This window comes from Oncorhynchus masou, chromosome 12 (assembly GCF_036934945.1).
Source record: "Oncorhynchus masou masou isolate Uvic2021 chromosome 12, UVic_Omas_1.1, whole genome shotgun sequence".
NCBI classification, from domain to species: Eukaryota; Metazoa; Chordata; class Actinopteri; order Salmoniformes; family Salmonidae; genus Oncorhynchus; species Oncorhynchus masou.
In genome coordinates this window covers 18,098,048-18,111,139 of record NC_088223.1, presented here as the reverse complement: position 1 = coordinate 18,111,139, position 13,092 = coordinate 18,098,048, and the positions used below count along the sequence as shown (strand labels likewise).

Here is a 13,092-nt window from a genome sequence, read left to right as displayed (position 1 = left end):
AACTTGTTCTCAACTAGCCTACCTGGTTAAATAAAGGTGAAATAAAAATAAATAAATAAAATTGGTACCACTTGCCGTGCGGTAGCAGAGAGAACAGTCTGTGGCTTGGGTGGATGGAGTCTTTGACCATTTTTGGGGGCAGGGAGCTCGGCCCCAGTGATGTACTGGGCAGTACACACTACCCTCTGTAGCACCTTGAGGTCAGATGCCAAGCAGTTGCTATTCCAAGCTGTGTTGCAGCCAGTCAAGATGCTCACGATGGTGCAGCTGTAGAACGTTTTGAGGATCTGAGGGCCCATGCCAAATCTTTTCAGCCTTCTGAGAGGAAGAGGCATTGTCGGGGGCAGGAAGCCTATTGGTTAGAGCGTTGGACTAGTAACCGGAAGGTTGCAAGTTCAAATCCCAGAGCTGACAAGGTACAAATCTGTCGTTCTGCCCCTGAACAGGCAGTTAACCCACTGTTCCTAGGCTGTCATTGAAAATAAGAATTTGTTCTTAACTGACTTGCCTAGTTAAATAAAGGTAAAATAAAAAAAAATTAAAAAATGGTGCCCTCTTCATGACTGTGTTGGTGTGTTAAGAACCATGGTAGATCCTTAGTGATGTGGACACCGAGGATCATGAAGCTCTTAACCCGCTCCACTACAGCCCCGTCGATGTGAATGGGGGTGTTCCCGACCCTCCGTTTCCTGTAGTCCACGATCAGATCCTTTGTCTTCCTGACAAGGCAGAGGTCGAATCGGGAGGAAGTGGTACTCGACCAATGTGATGTCCTTCACAGTGGTGCCGTGATCCAGATCTACAGTTGCGCTCAGCTCAAAACTTGGGTTGCTGTTGGGGAAGTTTGAGGGGTGTATGTAGCACATGGGGATGTGTGAGACTCCTCAGCCTGAACTGTCCCCACTTGAACCAGCAAATAGCTAGTTTTTTTCATGGTGCGGACTGGTAAGACACTTCAGGAGGGAGGTCACGTGTACTAGCAAGACTGAGGTCCCGAGTTCGCGTAAGCTATGGGTGTCACGGCCGCTGTTGGAAGGTGCAGCGTGGTGAGTGTACATTTTCTTTTATTATTGCAAAAATCACCAACAAAACAACACCGCAACAACCGTTAAGCTTACAGGGCTAAAGTGCCACTAAAAAAGATAACTACCCACACTGAAAGGAAGGAAAAAGGGCTACCGAAGTATGATTCCCAATCAGAGACAACGATAGACAGCTGTTCCTGATTGAGAACCATACCCGGCCAAAACATAGAAATAAAGAAACATAGAAAACAAAACATAGAATGCCCACCCCACATCACACCCTGACCTAACCAAATAGAGAAATAAAACGGCCCTCCAAGGTCAGGTTGTGACAATGGGCTGAATCGGGAGGAAGTGGTACAAGCTAAGCAAACAGCATGATGTGCTTTACACGTGCTTGCGTGTAAATTACCACAGAGCAGCCAGAAGCCTTATGGGACTACATACAAAATGTCTGCTGGCTGTATGCTGGTGACCATGCTCCTGCTTTTCATTTTGTAACACTGTCACCCAAGGCCCCTCCACCATTTTAGCTGAACATTCAATGACGTGGGACAAGCATTCACCTCACACTCAAACAAACACGTCTGGCAGCAGAGAGTTTGGGAATGGAGTCCTCTGGGGAAGCCTATCAATGATTCAGAGGCTTTTCTAATCAATAAAAGATCCCTACTCTCTCCTCCCTAATCTGGCACGGAGGCAGCATGGTCCCCTTTTCTGGTCAAAGTAGTGCACTGCATAGAGAACAGGGTGCCATTTCGGACACAGTTGGTCTATTTCAGCCTACAGTGTAACTCAGGCAGCTGCCATGACACAGCAGAGATAGAGGCCCTTCACATGACATCACTAAGGCTTCCATGGCATCTGATGTCCGTCATGACGGAATTCAGAGGCAGGTTGTGAATTGGGACGTGACAGACAGTAAGTAGTAGGTGCCGATATCATAATCAGGGGCACAGTGAATGGCCCTGTTAAAACTTGCTCCCAGTTTTATTTGAGTTGACGTGAGCTAGCTATAACCAGTGATTATATCAGCACATAATGATCCCCACCCACTGGGTCTAGACGTCAGTTCAACGTCTAGTTTTGATTTACATTTGTTTGAGTTGTCAACTATTGTGAATTCAAGGTGAAATCCCCCCTTAATTTAGGTTAAAAGTTAGGTAAAAAAACAAATAATAATCCCCTTACGTTGATTACTTTTTGAAAATCCAATGATTTTTCCATGTTGATTCAACATCATCACATACATTTGTGGTTAAAATGATGTGGAAACAATATTGATTCAATTCGTTTTTGCCCAGTGTGCAACCTTATGATCTTGGAGAGGATAATGATGATAATGTTAATATACAATTTTCAAATGACTAGCTTTTATAATTTGAATGTCCACACAGCACTATCCTCTGAGTCATAGGGTAAGACCACAACATTAGACGCCAATCAGACGTTCCATACTTAGTCTAGGTGTCTGGGGCGTCCTCCACTGCTCCTCAAGACCAGGCATGGGGGAGAGAAAGACTGGAGGCACCGACTGGTACTTTGTCAGTGGTCCACTCACTCAACTGCGTTATCAGGTTCACAAATGTTGCTTAATTTAGAAGTCCCGGAAGTTTAGGGTTATCTGCGCGATTGACTGACAGGGAGGCTGGGTGAAGCGGCAGACGTAGGAACGAATCAACCCGGGACATTACAAAAGCGAAATAAAACACTACGCCAGGATTTGATAGGGACCTATAGAAGGTAAATATGTTGGTTGGTTTGTTTTCTAACGATTGTTATATTTTTGACGAGATGGGAATGGGAGGGAGAGCGGCAGAGCGGTGGGGACTGGGGCGGCACGTTTGTAGATGGCTCGCCTCATAGAAACGCTTGCGGTTGTACTATTCGCTGTATTGACACGAGAAAGGAAGACACCGATAGCCATAAAGGTCTGAACAATCGCCCTTTCCATATCATCTATGTGTGTCTTGTCTTTGTGTTTGTATGGCTCGTTAGACCATTGTGTATTTGCGGCTTTTCAGTTTATTTAGAAAACAGGTATTGCGTCAAAAAGGCTCCAGTTACCGCTAGAAAATAGGAATTAGAGTATTTTGAATGGCTTTATCATTGTTTTTTTGTGTATGTGATGACAACGGTATAGCCTATACAAAGCAGCATGCCAATGACGTAGGATGAAAGTGTAAAGGATGACATGTCAACATTTGTTTTATTATTATTATGGTGTAGTGTGGCGCCGTGTCGAAATGACCTGTCACCTGACGCTATTGCCATACCTCTCATACCTTGTTATCTATGTGAGGACACATGAACACACCATACATAGTTGTCGCACAGGATCCGTGCACATGTCACATGAACCTTCAGGGAACATTATGAATGTTCACAGTTTATGTTGATATTTAGAAATGTTGTTTATATTATTATTCAATTCTCACGTGTTAGCCTGCTGAATATTTCCATATTGATATAGATAGATTATTACTCTCAAATGTACAATTCATAGGCCCTATAAGTATAAGAGTTTTCAGACCTCTCTCTCACTCTCGTGACAAAACTGGAGTTTCAGATCTAGATGTTTTTTTTATGAAGGGCCCTCATAATTTCTAAGAATTAAATGGTCCTTAGCCCAAAGACCTTATAGGCCTATCAAGCACCAACCATTGAACCTTCCAATTTAGAATAGATGACAGGAAATCAGCACCATGAGCTTGAAGCAGGGGCCAAATATAGCCCTGAGATCAGATACTCAGGGCAAAGAGTTATGAGACCCTATGGTGATTCCTGAGTATAATGGCATTCTCATTTCAGTAGAATAATAACACACCGCTGATGTCTGCTTTCACAGCTGTTGGGTCCAAATCCCCCCTTGGTCAGACAATTGTTCGGTGCTTTGTTTACTAAGAAAACAATTTCTCTAAACCCTCTAACCTCAGGGTTCAACCTGGTCTCAGAGCATTTCATATTATTCTGTAAGTAATTCAGATATACTCTGTTTAAAATGATACACTCATGTTAGTATGGTATGTATTAATTTGTGGATGTCCATTACCCATTTCGTATAATGCGTTATGAATGACCATTTGTATTATATGTTACGAATTTACTAACTATACAATACATTACGAATTTACTAACTATACAATACTTTACTAATTTACTAACTATACAATACATTACGAATTTGAAAAACATACAGAATGTTATGAATTTGCAAAGCGTATATGACATGTTATGAATTCCAGCTAGGTGGCTAACGTTAAGCTCGTTGGTTAGGGGTTAAGGTTAGGATTACATTTAGGAGTTAGGTTATAGGTATAGGGTTAGGGTTAGGGTTAACTAACATGCTAAGTAGTTGAAAAGTAGCAAAAAAGTAGTAAGTATTTGAACAGATGGTAATTAGCTAAAATGCTGAAGTTGTCCATGATGAGATATGAACATGCAAACTTTGGGTCGACCACCCATCCATCCTGACCAATCACCCTACGTTCGTTTTTTCCATAAGTAAGTATCTGTTATCAAATCCTGTCCTGGCTCTTTCCCCTCAATTACTTTATTCAAATAACTTACTGTAACACTGTATAGCTGGGGTCCAACAGTGAAAGAGCTAAAATGGCATTCACTATGCTTTCTATCGCCATGGAGACTTTGGCAAACTCACAATGGTGAAGATATGCTAATCAAGTCTTACTGTGCCAGATTCTAGCTGTTGCGTTCACACAGTTTTCAATGTTAATGTTTTCAACATATCTTCCGGTGAAACAAATTATGAATAGGGCTGGGGCAAATACAGTGGCAGACTGTACTCTGTTTTATTGCATGTTGCAAGGCTTGTCAAATGTTTTTTATTTACAACTATATGTAACAGTATAATTTTAGACCGTCCCCTCGCCCATACCCGGGCGCGAACCAGGGACCCTCTGCACACATCAACAACAGTCACCCACGAAGCATCGTTACCCATCGCTCCACAAAAGCCGCGGCCCATGCAGAGCAAGGGGAACTACTACTTCAAGGTCTCAGAGCAAGAGACGTCACCGATTGAAACGCTATTTAGCGCGCACCGCTAACTAAGCTAGCCGTTTCACATCCGTTACATATAGACATCTTGATATTTTGGAATAAAGATAGTTCAATTGTGCCTCATACACTCTATGATCAGATATTCAGTGTTATGTATGCCAGTGAGCAGTCAACTCTGTCCACTGATCTAAGATCAGCTTTCCCTGCCTCTTAAACCTTATCTCACCCATTGGAGCACAAGCACAAAAACGGAGGTCGACCGATTATGATTTTTCAACGCCGATACCGATTATTGGAGGACCAAAAAAGCCGATACCAATTACTCGGCCGATTAATTTAATTTGTTAATAATGACAATTACAACAATACTGAATGAACACTTATTTTAACTTAATATAATACATCAATAAAATCAATTTAGCCTCAAGTAAATAATGAAACATGTTCAATTTGGTTTAAATAATGCAAAAACAAAGTGTTGGAGAAGAAATCAAAAGTGCAATATGTGCTATGTAAGAAAGCTAACGTATCAGTTCTTTGCTCAGAACATGAGAACAAATGAAAGCTGGTGGTTCCTTTTAACATGAGTCTTCAATATTCCCAGGTAAGAAGTTTTAGGTTGTAGTTAGTATAGGAATTATAGGACTATATCTCTCTATACCATTTGTATTTCATTAACCTTTGACTATTGGATGTTCTTATAGGCACTTTAGTATTGCCAGTGTAACAGTATAGCCTCCGTCCCTCTCTTCGCTCCTCCCTGGGCACGAACCAGCAACACAACGACAACAGCCACCATCGAAGCAGCGTTACCCATGCAGAGCAAGGGGAACAACTACTAGAAGCCTCAGAGCGAGTGACGTTTGAAACACTATTAGCGCGCTAACTAGCTAGCCATTTTACTTCGGTTACACCAGCCTCATCTCGGAGTTGATAGGCTTGAAGTCATAAACAGTGCAATGCTTGACGCACAATGAAGAGCTACTGGCAAAACGCAGGAAAGTGCTGTTTGAATGAATTTTTACGCGCCTGCTTCTGCCTACCACTGCTCAGTCAGATACTTAGATACTTGTATGCTTGTATGCTCAGTCAGATTATATGCAACGCAGGACACGCTAGATAATATCTAGTAATATCATCAACCATGTGTAGTTAACTAGTGATTATGATTTATTGTTTTTTATAAGATATTTAATATATTTAATGCTAGCTAGCTACTTACCTTGGCTTACTGCATTTGCGTAACAGGCAGTCTCCTTGTGGAGTGCAACGAGAGAGAGGCAGGTTGATATTGCATTGGACAAGTTAACTGTAAGGTTGCAAGATTGGATCCCCCGAGCTGACAAGGTGAAAATCTGTCGTTCTGCCCCTGGACGAGGCAGTTAACCCACCGTTCCTAGGCCGTCATTGAAAATAAGAATGTGTTCTTAACTGACTTGCCTAGTTAAATAAAGGTATAAAAATAAAACAAATCAGCAAATCGGTGCCCAAAAATACAGATTTCTGATTGTTATGAAAACTTGAAATCGGCACTAATTAATCGGCCATTCCGATTAATTGGTCGACGTCTACTCCATGGATCAGTACTTAGAGAACGCCTCCACCTATCAGTCATTATTATACACACAGTCCAAAGAGATATGATTTTAAGGAATCACCCTGATCAAGTTACATTGCCATTACATATTGGTTTATTTGTATTTTTTTGTATGTTTTTATTTATTAGGCCATCTTTAGAGGACAAAAGTAACTTTATTTGACATTTTGTTACATATACATACATTTTACATACATGGTACTTTCTTTTCATAAGGTAGTTACATGGCAAGTGTATATATATACAGTATATATATATATGGCACATGGAAATCAAAAGAGGGTAGTCTACAGAGATAGGTGGGATTGGCTGCGAGTAGCTGAGAGGTGTGATTAAAAGCTCATGATCTATAGAGTGTGCAAAGCTATCATCAAGGCAAAGGGTGGCTACTTTGAAGAATCTCAAATATAAAATCTATTTAGATTTCTTTAACACTTTTTTTGGTTGCTACATGACTCCATATGTGTTATTTCATAGTTTTGATCTCTCCACTATTTTTCTACAATGTATAAAAGTGTACAAATAAAGAAAAACCCTTCAATGAGCAGAGATTTATATTGACTATGGCTTTTCAAATCTCCCAATAGTGCTATTTGTAGGGTTAATTTTAAATGACAGTTGTGATTTTTCAGCTGTTCCTGAACCTCTTACCAGAAACAAGGTATATGGGGCTAATAACAGATATTTTTCTAATGATTGTCTCTTCGCAGCAAAATCTGCAGATCTGAGATGGTTTTATTCCCCAACATTCGGTACACAGTTGTTTTAACAACAAAGACACATTTGTCTTTCAACTTCCACTGTCTTCCAAGGGTGTCTAAATAACTTTCAAACATCAAGTTTGAAGACCTCAAACCAAACCCAGAGGTCTCCAGTGACTGGCTACAGATTCTAGGGCCCTGTACTGTCTGGCAGCCTGCATAAATAGACAGTGAAGCACATGTTAGACATTTGGCACTGCTGGGAGAATTCTCTGGAGTGATTAATAGCATTCGCCCAGGCTGCACCTCCCATCCACCACCAAGGAATTAGTGCACTCACAGCACTGCTGGTGTGAGGCCTACTGTACACTTCAGATCACTAATGAATGTGCTAGCTGCTAGGTCCTACTGTAGCCGATAGCTAGAAGGAAGGCTGATGCATGGTGAACACAGGGACTGGCTGAAACCCTCTTCTGCCTCTTATTAAAGTACTGGTGGGGGGTGTTATCATGTTGAAGTGTAGGTGAGGTAGGGATACACAGCACAGCGCCTTCTCTGCTGGGCTGAACTAGACTATTCTGGGTAAAAAAAAATCGAATCAAATGTTATTTGTCACATGACAAATAACATGCATGATTATGCATGGATAATAAACAGAGAGTAGCAGCAGCATAAAAATGGTGGTGGGGGGTTGGCATTTTAAATAGTCCTGGTAGTCATTTTATTAGCTGTTCAGGAGTCTTATGGCTTTGAGGTAGAAGCTGTTAGAAAGCCTTTTGGACCTAGACTTGGCACTCCAGTACCGCCTGGTACAGAGGTCCTGGATGGGAGGCTTGACCCCAGTGATGTACTGGGCCGTACGCACTACCCTCTGTAGTGCCTTGCGGTCGGAGGCCGAGCAGTTGCCATACCAGGTGGTGATGCAACCAGTAAGGATGCCCTCAATGGTGCAGCTGTATAACTTTTTGAGGATCTGAGGATCCATGCCAAATCTTTTCAGTTTCCTGAGGAGGAATAGGCATTGTCGTGCCCTCTTCACAACTGTCTTGATGTGTTTGGACCATGATAGTTTGTTGGTGATGTGGACACCAAGGAACGTGAAGCTCTCAACCTACTCCACTACAACCCCGTCGATGAGAATGGGCACTTGTTCGGTTCTTCTTTTCCTGTAGTCCACAATCATCTCCTTTGTCTTGATCACATCGAGGGAGAGGTTGTTATCCTGGCACCAGCCTGCTGGCTCTCTGACCTTCTCCCTATAGGCTGTCTCAATGTTGTCGGTGATCAGGCTGTTGTGTCGTCGGTAAACTTAATGATGGTGTTGGAGTCGTGCTTGGCCATGCAGTCATGGGTGAACAGGGAGTACAGGAGGGGACTGAGCACGCACCCCTGCGGGGCCCACGTGTTGAGGATCAGCATGGCAGATGTGTTGTTACCTACCCTTACCACCTGGGGGCAGCCTGTCAGGAAGTCCAGGATCCAGTTGCATAGGGAGGTGTTTTGTCCCATTGTCCTAAGCTTAGTGATGAGTATTGAGGGCACTATGGTTTTGAACGCTGAGCTGTATGTATAGAATTCTCACGTACAGTTGAAGTCGGAAGTTTACATACATCTTAGCCAAATACATTTACATTTACATTTAAGTCATTTAGCAGACGCTCTTATCCAGAGCGACTTACAAAACACTTAAACTCAGTTTTTCACAATTCCTGACATTTAATCCTAGTAAAAATTTCCTGTCTAGGATCACCACTTTATTTTAAGAATGTGAAATGGCAGAATAATAGTGGGGAGAGTTCAGCTTTTACACATTCCCAGTGGGTCAGAAGTTTACATACGCTCAATTAGTATTTGGTAGCATTGCCTTTAAATTGTTTAACTTGGGTCAAACGTTTCAGGAAGACTTCCACAAGCTTCCTGCAATAAGTTGGGTGAATTTTGCCCCATTCTTCCTGACAGAGCTGGTGTAACTGAGTCAGGTTTGTAGGCCTCTTTGCTCACACACACTTTCAGTTCTGCCCAAAAATGTTCTATGGGATTGAGGTCAGTGATTTGTGATGGCCACTCCAATACCTTGACTTAGTTGTCCTTAAGCCATTTTGCCACAACTTTGGCAGTATGCTTGGGTGGGGACATTGTCCATTTGGAAGACCCATTTGCGACCAAGCTTTAACTTCCTGACTGATGTCTTGAGATGTTGCTTCAGTATATCCACATAATTTTCTTCCCTCAACATGCCATCTATTTTGTGAAGTGCACCAGTCTCTCCTGCAGCAAAGCACCCCCACAATATGATGCTGCCATCCCCGTGCTTCATGGTCAGGCCTTTTTTTATGGCGGTTTTGGAGCAATGGCTTCTTCTTTTCTTAGCGGCCTTTCAGGTAATGTCGATATAGGACTCGTTTTACTGTGGATATAGATACTTTTGTACCTGTTTCCTACAGCATCTTCACAAGGTCCTTTGCTGTTGTTCTGGGATTGATTTGCACTTTTCGCACCAAAGTACGTTAATCTCTAGGACACAGAACGTTTCTCCTTCCTGAGCGGTATGACTGCTGCGTGGTCCCAAGGTGTTTATACTTGTGTACTATTGTTTGTACAGATGAACATGGTACCTTCAGGCGTTTGGAAATTGCTCCCAAGGATGAACCAGACTTGTGGAGGTCTACAATATTTTGTCTGAGGTCTTGGCTGATTTATTTTGATGTTCCCATGATGTCAAGCAAAGAAGCACTGAGTTTGAAGGTAGGCCTTGAAATACATCCACAGGTACACCTCCAATTGAATCAAATGATGTCAATCAGAAGCTTCTAAAGCCATGACATAATTTTCTGGAATTTTCCAAGCTGTTTAAAGGCACAGTCAATTTAGTGTATGTAAACGTCTGTGAAATAGTGAAATAATCTGTCTGTAAACAATTGCTGGAAAAATGACTTGTCTCATGCACACATTAGATGTCATTACCGACTTGCCAAAACTATAGTTTGTAAAAAAAAAAATACAATGTGTCAGGCACACGTTAGATGTCATTACCGACTTGCCAAAACTATAGTTTGTTAACAAGATATTTGTGGTGTGGTTGAAAAACGAGCTTTAATGACTCCAACCTAAGTGTATGTAAAATTCCGACTTCAACTGTAGGTGGTCCTTTTGTCCAGGTGGGAAATGACCGTGTGGAGTGCAATAGAGGTTGCATCATCTGAGGATCTGTTGGGGTGGTATGCAAATTGGAGTATGTCTTGGGTTTCTGGGATAATGGTGTTGATGTGAGCCATGACCAGCCTTTCAAATTACTTCGTGGCTACAGACATTAGTGTTACGGGTCAGTAGTGTCGCAACGTTAGCGAGAGAGCCTATGGAGAACAAATACATTCATCTTGCCAAAGCCCCTAATCCCAAAAATTGGAGAATTAAACAATCTATTTTTTGAGAATGTGGGAATGGTCCGTGGACATTTAAGGGACAGTCATGTTGAGTTTGTTTCATTTGGTGACCTCATGAAGGATAGGAGACACACATTACTCGTTGTTTGTTTGTATACACTTCTCAATTATGGGGTTTGCGTCTGAATGTTGGATAAAATAAATGATTGAGTATAGGAATACTTTTGAAAGATGAGATGTATTGATAACCCATAATCTCATTTAGAAGGCTTTCATATAAAGTTTTAACTAGTCAGTGACCACACCCCGTGAGTACAGACATTTACATTGGCGTCATGGAACGCCCATTTTTATACTCTAGTATGAAAGCCACTTCCAACAAAATTTGCCACAGATGAGAAAACATGAAGCGGTAGCTATACCGATTAATCAGCCAATTTTTTTTGAAACATTTATTTTAAATTAATTAATTTGTTTTTTATTTGAACTTAATATAATACATCAATAAAATCAATGTAGCCTCAAATAAATAATGAAACATGTTCAATTTGGTTTAAATAATGCAAAAACAAAGTGTTGGAGAAGAAAGTAAAAGTGCAATATGTGCCATGTAAAAAAGCTAACGTTTAAGTTCCTTGCTCAGAACATGAGAACATATGAAAGCTGGTGGTTCCTTTTAACATGAGTCTTCAATATTCCCAGGTAAGAAGTTTTAGGTTGTAGTTATTATAGGACTATTTCTCTCTATACAATTTGTATTTCATATACCTTTGACTATTGGATGTTCTTATAGGCACTTTAGTATTTGTAACAGTATAGCTTCCATCCCTCTCCTCGCCCCTACATGGGCTCGAACCAGGAACACATCGACAACAGCCACCCTCGAATCATCTTTACCCATCGCTCCACAAAAGCCGCGGCCCTCCAGAGCAAGGGGAACAACTTCTTCAAGGTCTTAGAGTGAGTGCCGTCACGGATTGAAATGCTATTAGCGCGTACCCCGCTAACTAGCTAGACATTTCACATCGATGACACCAGCCTAATCTCGGGAGTTGATAGGCTTGAAGTCATAAACAGCTCAATGCTTGAAGCACAGCAAAGAGCTGCTGGCAAACGCACTAAAGTGCTGTTTGAATGAATGCTTACGAGCCTGCTGGTGCCTACCACCGCTCAGTCAGACTGCTCTATCAAATATCAAATCATAGACTTAATTATAACATAATAACACACAGAAATACAAGCCTTAGGTCATTAATATGGTCAAATCCGGAAACTATCGTTTCAAAAACGAAACGTTTATTCTTTCAGTGAAATACGGAACCGTTCCGTATTTTATCTAACGGGAGGCATCCCTAAGTCTAAATATTGCTGTTACATTGTACAACCTTCAATGTTATGTCATAATTATGTATAATTCTGGCAAATTAATTACAATCTTTGTTAGGAATAAATGGGCTTTGCACAGTTTGCAATGAGCCAGGCGGCCCAAACTGCTGCATATACCCTGACTGCTTGCACGGAACGCAAGAGAAGTGATACAATTTCCCTAGTTAAAAGAAATTCATGTTAGCAGGCAATATTAACTAAATATGCAGGTTTAAAAATATATACTTGTGTATTGATTTTGAAGAAAGTCATTGATGTTTATGGTTAGGATTACAATTTACGATTATATGTAACGCAGGACACGCTAGATAAACTAGTAATATCATCAGCCATGTGTAGTTAACTAGTGATTATGTTAAGGTTGATTGTTTTTTATAAGATAAGTTTAATGCTAGCTAGCAACTTACTTCTTGCTGCACTCGCGTAACAGGTAGTCAGCCTGCCACGCAGGCTCCTCGTGGAGTGCAATGTAAGGCAAGTGGTTAGAGCTTTGGACTAGTATCCGGAAGGTTGCAAGACCGAATCCCCGAGCTGACGAGGTAAAAATCTGTCGTTCTGTCCCTGAACAAGGCAGTTAACCCACCGTTCCTAGGCTGTCATTGAAAATAAGAATGTGTTCTTAACTGACTTGCCTAGTTAAATAAAGGTCTAAAAAAAATGTAATAATTTTTTTTTGGGCCACAATCGGTGTCCAAAAATGCCGATTACCGATTGTTATAACTTGAAATCGGCCCTAATTAATCGGCCATTCCGATTAATCGCCCTCTAGTGTCTATGTAATTCTGTGATTGATGAAGTAAGTTAGTAAATAAATAATTAAGCCAATTTGTATATAGCTGATTCATGATCTATATTAGGGTTCGTCCAGATATCCAAGGGTTTGCGACATTAAGAATATGACTGAGGTAATAATACAATAAGTGACTGTAATCGATAAGATATGAAAATATCTGAAGAGTTATATTTGGGAAATTGAA

At 41.1% G+C, this 13,092-nt stretch overlaps 1 protein-coding gene across 2 annotated transcripts in view; it reads left to right on the top strand.

Moving 5' to 3' along the window:
- Positions 1-2,487: 2,487 nt before the first annotated feature.
- The window catches only part of cap2 (cyclase associated actin cytoskeleton regulatory protein 2), a 41,469-nt gene continuing 30,864 nt past the window's right edge, over positions 2,488-13,092 (top strand). The window contains exon 1 of one of the 2 annotated variants that reach the window (XM_064979781.1): positions 2,488-2,768. The gene's annotated coding sequence lies outside the window, so the exon portion shown is untranslated. Of the gene's footprint in view, positions 2,769-2,869; positions 2,957-13,092 lie in introns of those variants that run through there. The other variant, XM_064979783.1, reaches the window with a different exon arrangement.